Here is a 9,937-nt window from a genome sequence, read left to right as displayed (position 1 = left end):
TAGTGAACTCTTAATATATTTTGTTTGACAAAAATAACATGCAAGAAAAAAGAATAACAAATTAATTTTTTTATAAATAATTAAACTTCTTTATTTGTCATTATTGTCCCTTCTCGTCATGTTTGACCTTCCGATCAATTAAGTATAATTAAGATGAGATCGAGTTAATAATAATTACTTAATTAGTTACCCATTGATCTGATTGTCGGTTCCTTATTGTAGGAGTAATAATGATAAAGTTTTAATTTTAAAAAGGGAACGAAATTAAGATAATACAAAATATTATTTCACAAATATTTACGAAAAAATATACGTACGACGAGACTTTATGGTTTTATATATAACCTTTTTTTATATTTTTATTTAATGATTTAAATTTTTATGATATAATATTAAAATTTTACAATAAAAAGTTTTAATTTTTGTTCTTGTTATTCTTATTTTTTAAATAAAGAAAAAAATTTAGCACAAGACAATGGATATAATTTACTCTTCTGAAATCATACAATAATAAATTTAAATCGTGATCACATTTATGAATAGTATACGAAATCACTATAATTATATAATTTTAATTTACTCTCCTTGTAAAGAATTTTGTAAGGTAATTCAATCTTATTCATGCATTTAGATATGACCTTTTAAATAACAAAATTAAAAATGAATTGTTTTTGTTAATATAATAATATATGATTAATTATTTATATAAAATTCTTTTACAATAATAATTCAATGCATAAAAATTAAATTGTATAAAGAATAAATACTTAAATTAGTCCTAAAAAAATTATATTAAGCATTTTAATCCCTAAGAAATATATTTGAAAATTACTTTTTCGAATGTATTAGTCTTTTGATAATTTTTAATATGTGTATTAGACAATAAGTTCATAAAATATTTTAAAATAACTAGGCCCAAATAATATAGCTATAAGAGAGATTAATCCCTCTTTAAAATAATAAAAAGATTAATTTATCCGATGAAAATAATTTTCGATAACTTCTATAAAATAAAAATGTATTGGTCTGAAATTGTTTAAGGACTAATTTGAGTATTTATTTTTAAATAAGTGAATACCACAGTAATAAGATGAGGTAATGTCTAATTTAGTTCTTAAAATTTATTCAGCATTATCAAAATAATTACTAATTTTTGAAACGACTAAATTATTAGTCTCTAAATTTATAAATCATGAATCTCTGATAGTTCTTAATATAATTAATTGCTGTTAACACATTATTGATATGAAGTGTTATAATATCAGTATGATATCCATAAAAATGGGGTAATATGGCTAAAATTTTAGTACGATTAAATAGACATCTCAAATTGATTAATTGATGAACTTATTTTAATATTAGCGCTATATACATCGAAGAGACATTTGATTTGGTGGTAACAAAACATTGTTAAAACTTTTCCTTCTTTCAAGTTCCAGGTTCGAGCCCTACCGTCTTCGTTGTGGATCCATACGTTGTGGGTCTATTGGTGGAAGCGCGGGTTTAACAATTGAGTCGGTTGGAACACCGGATGGTCCGGTCCAATTCTAGTAACTATGAACGGAAATACTAAAATTTGGCGGCGGTTTAGAACCACCGCAAAACAAATATTATTTTCCTTTATTTGCTATTAAGCGACGGTTTGCAACAGCCGCAAAATTGAAATACGTCTAACGGCGATTATTCCAGCAGTTGAAAAAAACCGCCGCTATCCGTTTAACCGCTCCCCATCTTCTGGCGTTTCATTAAACCACCGCGAAATATTTTGCGACGGTTCAAAACTGTCACTAAACATCTCCAACAACTGTCGCTATCTATCGAATTTGTTGTAGTATACTAAAATATTAATTATATTATCTTATTTTTAGAAATATTATACTAACACTTTAACGTTTTGTGTCAGTATTAGTGGCAGTTGAATTATGAACAAATGAACAAATTTATAATTTATAAATTCAGAAATTAATTTAATTACTCATTTTTAAAGATTAAAAACTTTAAAATGAATTTTAAAGATGAAAACTGAACATTTTGTCGTAATAATATTCTATTGGAGTTGTAATTAGGTTGACGATGTGCATGGAAAGTGAATAATGGAAAAATGGAGAAGATGATGAGATATTAATGGTAACCCCACACATGATGAGGAGCACGCTTGAGAGAAGGCATAAAATGATGCCATCATCATCGATCATCATCAGAAGAATATGATATGATGATGTGATGAGATAATAAATATGAAACCCATAATAATTACAAACCCACTAATTGCTTCCACATGCATGCTTCATGCTTCCATCCATATTCATCTATGAACCTCAAAAGAAGCAAAAGCAACTCTCCTCTTAGATTATTGCTCTACTAAACTATTCATACGTGCCTACATACACATATATATACATAACAATTTTCACATCAAAATAGAGAGCAATTATTTTTAATAAGAAGATGAAGATGTGTTTGATTGAATATTGATATTTAAAATGTATTATAGTATTGTAGAAGTGTAAAAAAAATTTATAGTAGCTGGAATTTTGATTTAATTTTTAAAATTTTTTGATATTATGATTTTAAATAAGTTTATCGATTTTACGAAATTTGTATTAAGTCTGATGATTTTACGATTTAAATTTTATTAAGATTTAATGTTTTACATTTTTAATTTACTTTTTGGATTTCACGTAAAATCTCAATTTTCTCTACTTAAAAAAGTATCCAACACGCATTTTGTATTGTCAAGATAATGACATGTGTCCAACATACACTCTGCAAAATTCACCTATATGTAATTACACCAAATAATATAATTTTCAACGAAAATACCAATATTTTTTTCATATGAAAAAAACTAGCCCAAAATTATTAATAATTAATTTTAAATTTTTTAAATTCAAAAATTTAAATAATTAGAAACTGATTAAGTAAACCTAATTAAAAACTATAAAAACCTTCTCCATCTCTTCTATATTAACTTGCACACCCCAACAGCAACACACACAGATTCTCTCCGTCACCGTCAGGTCCTATCCACCCCTGTCCTCATACAAGACGACCTCAAGAAGTTCGCCACCGACAAAGCCGTCGAGTACATCAAGTCCGGCATGATCCTTGACACCGGCTCCATCACTGCTTCGTCGTTGCCAAGCTCGGTCATCTCCTCTCCACCGGTCAACTCTCCAACATCATCGGCGTCCCTACCTTCAAGCGCACTAAGGATAACAGGCATGTTCTCTCGGAATCCCGCTCTCTATCCTCGACGACAATTCTCGCCTTGATCTCGTCATCGACGGCGCCAATGAGGTGGAGCCGACCTCAACCTTGTAAAAGGGGCGCTCTTCCCTACTGGAGGCCACCTTCGACAAGTTCATTGTGGTGGTCGATGAAGCAAAGATCGTGTCGGGACTCAGAGGAGCGTCCTTGTGATGCAGATGGAGGTGGTGCAGTTTTGCGGAAAGTACAATCTGGTTCAGTTTCAGGAGTTGTTCAAGGAAGAAGGAGTGGTGGAGCACAGACTGTTTCTGAATAATTGCAAAAATATATAAAAAAAACATTCATTTAATACAAAAAAAATCATAATGCTTGACAAAAGAAATGTCCAGCTATAGGATTTAAAAAAAACCATATAATTTTTTTAAAAAATAGAAATATCCACATTTGTAATACAAAAAATTCAAAAAATACATTAAAAAATATCTATTTAGTATGAAAAAGAAAGATCATAATGCTTAGCAGAAAAAACATCCATGTATATCAATTTATCTTTGTTAAGACGGATTTAGTATGAAAATTAATCTATTAGAAATCTATTAGATCCAATATATATATATAAAATGGTTTTACACTGACATACATTAAAATTAAATTCATCTAAATAATGCATATTTCATAGAGCTAATAATACAATTTTTTTTTTAAATCAATTGATATGAATATCCTTAATTTTTCATAATATTGTGAGGCTCACTAAAGAAAGACCTAAAATGATTTGAAGTTATGCTCCCTTCTTAAGGATTTCTATATTTCACCAATCAACTTTTTAGGTTGTTAATGGCCATAAGACAAAGAAGGGAAAGTAATGGTTAATGTTTTTGCCAACTACTATTGCTTCTTGGTGGTGGAAGCCATTCACTCACTTCAATTCATGACCATATCTCTAGGGTTCCATTAGTACTACTACTATTCCATACTAGAGTTTTAGTACACACTACCCTCTATATATATATGTGCCCTCCAAAACAGGACATGAGATCATGCATGAGAATTCCCAACTACTTCACCCCCATACCCAAATAGTAACATTTTTTTGGTAGTGCCAACTGTTCCTTATTCCAAGGCATGCTTGCTGCCACTCACAAAGCTAACAAAATTTGTTACAATATTCAATATTCTTGTCTTATATATATATTCTATTATTCTTTGTCTCCAATATTCACTCAAAATGTATGATAAATATATGAATTCTTTTACAAGAAATGAAAATCAATTTTTATAGAAATAGTTATACTAAAAAGTCCTACATTATTCATAAAAGCTTATAATAAATCAAGATTGAGTTAGAGTCTAAAGTAATTTCTGAAATTTATCGTATGTACTATAATAACTTTTAATATTCTAATTGCATCAATTATGTTTCTAAAATTGACAGTGCATCACGTTAGTCGGTTAATAGAAAAGATAGAGAGACTAATTGATAGATATATTTTTTTATCAATTTCAATAATTTAATTAGAGCAGTTGAGATTTGAAAAACTATTTTCGCACATCTAGTGAACTTCTTTATTTTTAATATTGGATCTATATTGGTGTAATCCATCAAAATGTCTAAAAAATTGTGCTTAACTTCGTTGTGAGAATATACAAAAGGTCACTGTCGTTTTCAATTTTTTTAATTAAAAAAAAATCAAAAACCTCGAAACATCATTGATGTTTTTCTACTCTCATTTTTAAAAAAATTATCCCATGCAAAACGGTTCTGCTGTTTTGTGAAAAATATATTTTTAAAAAATAAAAATTGCATTGCCGTTTTATAATTAACGAATTTAAAAATTATTTTTACATACAAAACGTAAGTGACATTTTGTGTTTTTTAAAAAGTAAAAAAAATATTTCATACAAGAGTAAAACTCACATACACTAAAATATTAGGGCACATCACACAATTTGTTCCAATATAAAAAAAAATCAGTTGAAGGATTACTTTAAGATTTAATTAAAAAAAATTAATTTTGATGTACTGTTAATGTAAAGTAGTTTTATACATATATTTAATTACGTAATGTTATATTAGTAAAAAATAACTATTTTTTATATTTATCGGGTGAATAATCATCTAAAAGAACTAATATGATGTACGACTGTGTAAAACGCTTTATACTGTTAATAAATCAAAATTAAACTCTTAACTCAAATTAATTAGATTTTTGTTAGCCAAATTCTTAATAATATAATAAAACATGTAATTAATTACTTTCTCGTCCCTAAATTTAATATGGGGGAAATTTACATAAATAAAATAAATGGGAGAAAGTGTTACGCAAATACAACATTCTGAAAAATCAGACGCAAATACAACAAACCTAATTATATGTAATTCACGACATTCTAACGCGATTTCTGATTACACGTAATCCGCTAGACCCTATCGCGGATTATGTTCAGAAGCTGCAAACACATAAACCGCTACATCCTGTATCAGTTTATGAACAGATAGGCCCAACGTGTATTCCGCGAGACCCTGTAGCGGATTATGAAGGGAGTGAAACTTTGGAACAAATTCATGAATACCAGTATAATAGTAACAACCCATGATGAAAAATGTACGAAGTCATACAAATATACTCGTCATAAGCAATAAGTCGTACAAATATATGAAGCCATAGAAAATATAATAGCCACCAGGCATTAACACTAACACAAAATAAATTACTACATAAGTCATACAAATATAATAGTCACAAGTCATTAACACTAACATGAAATAAATAAGTCATAATTCATACAAATATAACAGTCGGAACTAACACAAGGGGCGCTACTGCTGGTCACCATCATCATCATGGTCGTCCCCAAATGGACCAAGTAGGTGCGAGCCTGTGCCACATCGAGTCGGACGCCTAACTCTGGTCGCTCGCTGATCTCTGGGTGGAGCATCCTGTAGACCCACTCCAAATACAGATGGCGGCGTCCCCCCCATGCCAAACCAAGTGTCGTATTGGTTGCCTACGGGCTCATTAAGGTCGACAGGCGGCTGGGAGTCAGGAACCTGGGACGGCACATCTGCTGGCTGTGGCCTGTACTCCGGAGGCTCGGACGGATCCCTTGGGATCAGACTCTGGTACTACTGAACGTTGTCACTCCGTATGATCTCAGCAAAGTTCGCATAGAACTGTGACCCAGCCAGCTGATCGTCAAAATCCATGGTCAAAGTAGTGGTAGCAAGATCAGCAAACATCTGCGTGCTCTCATCATACAATACCTGGGAGCTAGATACGTGAGTAAAGGGTGTACCACCCATACTAACCTTCGCAGTGCCACCAACCTGAGTGCCACGAGCAGCCTGTCGTCTAGCACTAGATCGACGCAGGCGATGATCTGCTTGACCTCCGTCATCACCACCACCAAGCTGCTCCTCCTGCATCATGTCGTCGGGCCAGTGCCACTCCCGATAAGTGGCACGTGTACCAATGCATCGTCTCTGCTCCGCGCGTCTGTTATCGGGAATATCCGACGCTGGAACTCTAACGGGCGCCTGCGATGACCCTCTGAGTACAGCGTCCTCTGGAACCTCAACTGGCCTGGGATCTGCGAATGCAATTCCCAGTGACAGAATCTTATGTGCAACACGGTACCACAAGTCCTGGAACTCAGCGGATGGGCCAGGATCAGCCACTCTCTGGATACTCAACACAGAGCGAACTCGCTCGTCTCAATGCTCATGCCATGTCCTGTAGTAAGAGGGGAACCATCTATATCCACCCCTGCCGTCCTTACTATGAAGATACTCTATGTTCAGGGTTGGCTCAGGTAGATGCTGTACGACCCCTAGCTGTTGGAAGACCCTGTCTATCTGATCCCACTCAATCACTGTAAAGTATATCAAACTAGTGACCGCCCGCCATAACCGACTATGCTCCTCAGTCAATATTTCTAGATGAATGAATGCAAGTATGTCCAGTGAACCATAAGACTCCCACACAATCTGATAGTGAGGAGATTAGTTAGCATTGTAACAATGTATACAAATAAGTGGGGGAAGAACTAATAAAATATTGAATAAAAAAATGACTTACATCTTAATCCTCCAGTCAATCTAATGCCAGGCGATACTGAATAATCCTTTGTTCCTTCGCATCAGATGTGGGTAAATAAGTGACCCATCTGAATGATATAAATATCACATAAATTTGTAATTTCATATGTAGAATGTTAATAACTTGTAACGGAGAATGAAAGACTACGTGTATTAACGTTAATTACCGGCTAAGTTGGTGACGTTTCTGTTTGTCACCCTACACATGCCTCGGTACAACCATGCCAATGCAGCTGAGCCCCAGCTATACCTGCCCATGTCGTTAAGTCTTGCCACAAATGGCAACCATCGAAGGTGGACCCGATTACCACTCTTGTGCATGAACAACTGTGTCGACAGAAGCATCATAATATACGAACATGCATATATGCGCACGGTCTCCTCGGAAGCATCAGCCGTACCCTGAACCTCTCATGGAACCATGTGAAGTGGACCGTGTATAACTTTCTCTTATCCGGTGGTGGAAGCTCACCAAATAACTCCTAGAACCACTCACACGCAGGTCTGGCCCCCTCGATATGCAGGTGGAAGATAGTCATGCACCCAGAAATAGGCTGGCCATCTACGGGCAGCCCTAGCTGATATGCCACATCCTGGAGCGTGATAGTACACTCTCCGAACGACATATGAAAAGTGTGGGTCTCAGGCCGTCACCTCTCGATAAATGCGCTGACCAGAGGTTCATCCAACCAGAACTAATGCGCGTTCAGCCTAGCCAGGTAGTACAACCCAGTCCTCTCCAAGTAAGGTATGATCCTATCATGTAACGGCATATTCTGTTGCCTGCGAACGCTATAAATACATCGGGTTGGCTGCATATTCAGAAATAAAGAACACTTGATTAATTTCTAACACTGACATCACCAAACCATAATTTATGTTTCAAGACATAAACTACCTAGGTTTTAAAATTACAAATTTACCACCTACAATTTAAATTTGAAATTCTCTACATTTAAATTTAAATTTTAAATTTCAAATTTAAATTTTCAAAACCTAAACTAAACTAAGGTTCTATTTTCCTAATTAATAAATAACTTCCTTAAGATTAAATAAAATATACAGATATCATTCAATTGAAAGAGAATAAAGGGACTTACCTCTTTATTGATGGTTTCAGCTACGTGAGCAACGGCGTTGGGCCGGTACAACCGCCTTTCATCTTCCATGGTTCTGCTTAATGAAACTGCTTCAAGAAACTCACCCTAAACTCACCATTTTTTCTCTGCCTTCTCTCTACTTTCTCTCTAAGTCCCTATCAACACTCATGAAATGAAATTTGCTACACCCTCACGCGGTTTTTATAGTGAGCCACTCCCTTCATAATCCGCTACAGGGTCTCGCGGAATACACTTTGGGCCCATCTGTTCATAGACCGCTACAGAGTGTAGCGGTTTATGTGTTTGCAGTTTCTGAACGTAATCTGCGACAGAATCCAGCGAATTACGTGTAATCAAAAATCGCATTAGGGTGTTGCAGATTACATATAATTAGGTTTGTTGCATTTGTGTCTGGTTTTTCAAAATATTTTACGTAACATTTTCTCCCATTTATTTTATTTATGTAAATTGTCCTTAATATGGTGACGACACGTGTAAAAACTTTGTATTAGTAGCACATATAGATATATACCTTCTTTTGCAAGCTAAATTGGTTCAATTACAAACATCACCAATATTCATATTCTTCTTCATTTTTTTTAATTTTTCTTTTAAAATTATGATCATATGAACATAGATAGTGATCAAATGGCTGAAACATGGAGGTTGCATAAACCACAAGTGAGCATGTTTGTTTGGCCAATCTTGGCCTCCAAGTCTATAAAGTTCCACAGTAAAAACCCTATAAATGTTTATAAAGGTAAATTGTGTAACAAACATGCACCTAGTAAGTTTTATATGCATTATGAATCATCAAAAATGTTGTAGTAGTGTTACTTCTGTTCATGAATTTCATTGATAAACATCTCTATAGTAACCAAACAGAAAAGCTGATCCGTGACAAGATCTTGAGTATCTGCTCGTCCAATCATGAATTGGCCTCATGGATGCTTCCAACGTGTCGTTTTTATATCATATGGACCAAAATACCAATCATATCCTTTTCTAATAATTAATAAAACAATAATTCTACTAACCTATTTGAGTTGGTAGAGTGGTCAACTCACTTGTCTACTTAAATAAGTGTTAGGAGTTTGAATCTCATCTTGTGCGTATAGCAATCCATTGACCAGCGACAAACCCTTAAATAAAACTCAGATCCATGACAGATTAGTCATTGACCTGTCGAGTTGAGAGATACCGTAGACAAAAAAAATGCTACTAGGTGTATATAAAAATATGAGATAATACTCAATTTGGTCCCTAAAGTTACACTCGAGTCTCAATTTAGTCCTTCAAGTTTTAATTGCCTCAATTTAGTCTTCAAATTTTTCAATTGACTCTGTGACGGAAACTACTGTAGGGACTAACGTGATTAAAATTTAAAAAGTTCAATGACTAAATTGAGGCAATTGAAACTTTAAGGACTAAATTGAGACTCGAGTGACCAAATTGAGTATTTTCTCGTATATATTTGATGTTTCATAAAAAAAAGTTATTATAAATATGTTAGATTATTTGTCAATTA

At 33.6% G+C, this 9,937-nt stretch overlaps 1 pseudogene; it reads left to right on the top strand.

Moving 5' to 3' along the window:
- On the top strand, window positions 1,282–4,607 carry LOC107611791 (annotated as a pseudogene).

The sequence above is a fragment of the Arachis ipaensis genome, chromosome B08 (genome assembly GCF_000816755.2).
Source record: "Arachis ipaensis cultivar K30076 chromosome B08, Araip1.1, whole genome shotgun sequence".
NCBI classification, from domain to species: Eukaryota; Viridiplantae; Streptophyta; class Magnoliopsida; order Fabales; family Fabaceae; genus Arachis; species Arachis ipaensis.
This window is presented reverse-complemented; position numbering and strand designations above follow the sequence as displayed.